The sequence below is a fragment of the Grammomys surdaster genome, unplaced genomic scaffold, assembly GCF_004785775.1.
Source record: "Grammomys surdaster isolate TR1022 unplaced genomic scaffold, NIH_TR_1.0 146, whole genome shotgun sequence".
Taxonomy (NCBI): Eukaryota; Metazoa; Chordata; class Mammalia; order Rodentia; family Muridae; genus Grammomys; species Grammomys surdaster.
In genome coordinates, this window is record NW_021604604.1 from 3,013,265 (window position 1) to 3,016,187 (window position 2,923).

Here is a 2,923-nt window from a genome sequence, read left to right on the forward strand (position 1 = left end):
CCTCCCTCCCTCCCTCCCTCCCTCCCTCTCCCTCTCTCTCTCTCTCTACACACACACACACACTCTCTCTCTGGAAACACCCACACAGACACATCCAAAAATGTAGTCACTAATCTCCTAGGTGTTTATCAATCTAATCAAGTTGACTGTCAAGACTGACCATCACAAACAGAGAAAAGGAAAGTGTAAGGGGCTGGAATCAATTTGTAACTACCTGCTCTTGCAACAGCTAGCTCACACTTGTAAGAACGTCGTCTGTTTGTTAATCTACCCTTATGACCTAAGTGTCTCTCATATTTGAATTGTGCTACTATAACAGAATACCTGTGAGTAGGTAATCTTGGCCTATAGCTATGGAAACAGAGAAGGCATTAACTTCAACTCCATTTCTGGGGAACACATCACACAGCTTTAACTCACTACAGACTACAAAAGAGCGAGTGGGTGTATGCAGAAGACAGACTTCCCTTAGAGTACCTACTCCCCTCTCTTGGTAACTGATCAACCCTTCGAGTGGGAAGTGTCACTCAAAAGAGGCATTATTGTACTCAAGAGAGCTCTATCCATGACCTAGATGCGTCTTAGTAGGCCCCACCTCAACAAAGCTGCAGGTAGGAACCAAGCTTCTGTGTTCTCAGGGAGACGGATCATACTGAAGTCTCAGCCCTGACTCCTCATGTCTGCAAACTGTCACATCAATAGTTACATTTTACCACGAGTGCTGAAAAAGACATTCACAGCAGTCTTCATTCTCTCAGAGCATAGATTCCCTCGAGCATCCTGAGCCACAGAAGAACAATGTAGGGATTGCTTGTTTTAAGGTTAAAGTGACCTCAAAATAGGTTCCTTGTGACATATGGTGCCCCCAAAATAATTATTTCCGTATCATCTTTATATCTATAGTGTCTGTCTGGGTGTCGTTTCTGTTTCTGCAATAAAGTATCCTGACAAATGTAGCACAATAGGGAAGGGCTTATTTTTGGATCACAGTTCCAGGTCAGAGTCCATCACAGTAGGGAAGTTATAGTGGCAGGAACTTGAGGGAGCTGGTGACATTGTTTCCATAGAAGGAATGGAAGGTAATAATGAATGCACGCTAGTGTTCAGCTTACTTTCTCCTAAGTACCCATTAAAAATGGTGAAATGGGACCCAGGAAGATGCTCAGTGAATGAAAGTACTCAACCCTGAGTATCTATCCCATGTGCAATCACCAAAGGTAGATGCTGATGTGGAAGACAGGAAGTGCGTGCTGATAAGAGCCTGATATGGATATCTCCTCAGAGGCCTTCAAGAGTCAGACATATTCAGAGGCAGATGCTCACAACTAGCCATTGAACTGATCATGGGGTTCTCAATAGAGGAGTTAGAGTGAAGACTGAAGGAGCTGAAAGGGTTTGTGGCACCATGAGGAGAGCAACAATACCAACCAACCACAGCTCCCAGGGTCTAAACCACCAGCCTGGGAGCACTTAGGGGGGGATCCAGGGCTTCAGCTGAATATGTAAAAGTGGAGGGCCCTGCTGGGCATAGGTGGAAGAAGAGAACCTTGACCTCATGAAGGCTGGATGCCCCAGGGGGTGGGACTTTTGAGGGTGGGGAGGTGGGAGTGAGGGGGTGTAGATAGAGGTTACATCCACAGAGAAGAAGGAGGAGGGGCGAGGGGATTGGGGGTTCCGAGGGGGTGGTGGGGGATGGGGTAAGGGGACAACATAGGAAATGTAAATAAATCATCCAATAAAAAAAAAAAAGAAAAAAAAGAAAGTACTCAACCAAGGCTGCTATTTTGCCTTCACATGTCTATGCTCACATGTGCACCTGCACATATGAACACACATTCAAAATGCACAAAAGAACACACTAAGCCCCATGGTGATGCACACTTGTAATCTCAGTACTTCTGGAATTTTCTTTGCATATCCTCTCTCCACAGTTGCTGGGCAATGTGCTGTAAACTTTAAGAAATAATGTGGCCAGGTGCCTAGAAAGTGTCACCATGATCCTGTCTGCCAAGTGACCCTGCTCAAAATGTTATGCAAAGTTATTACATGGGAATTCTCCATGACAAAAGAGTGCTGGACAGTCCTGACTTAGCTTAGTCTCTTCCTGTTCAGACTTACCTTCCTGATGCTACAATTAAACTCTTCCCATAGCTTTACAGCTCTTGGAAATTTTCTGATGAACTGGTTGAATTTTGGAAGCCTCCAGAAAGCAAACAAGAGCAACAACCACTCCAAGCCCAGAGTAAGGACAAGGGTCAGACTACAGGAACAGAACTCCAGGGAGTGTTAACTGTCATGGCAACCTCAGGGTCTCAGAGCAAATCCATTTGAAAGTGTTTTTGAACAGAATTGCCTTTGTGAGATAGAGGGGAAAAAAAGCTGTAAGAACTGTGGACTCTGTGAAGTCTTTCCTGGTGTGGCAGATCACACCAAGCAAATACAACATCAGAACCTGAAATGGTTATACAGGATGACTTGTTGCCCTTCTTTTACAAAGGATAGGATGGAATCCCTGGAGGCTCAGTAGCCTGTCAATCAAAGTGAGATCCCAATGGTGGCAGTGCTGATGTTGAACCCACAGCAGCTCTGTAGGCCACCTGGTTTGGGTCCCTGTGTGACGATCCAGACCTGGTGCAATGAGGCCAATGGAATGTTCCCATCACACACTGCCAAGCTGGAGTGACCAAATGACAGACACCCAAAGGGAAAACAGTGGCCATGGCAACAGTGCTAAATATATATCTGAAGGAGGCATTGTGATTAGAGAGATTGGTTTTAAACGGTATCTGTCTCTGTATTTAAAGAGGTAAATGAGGCACTTTTGCCACATGTGGATATGAATTGAGAATAGAGAGAGAAAAATAAAGAGAGGGAAGGAGAGAGAGAGAGAGAGAGAGAGAGAGAGAGAGAGAGAGAGAGAGAG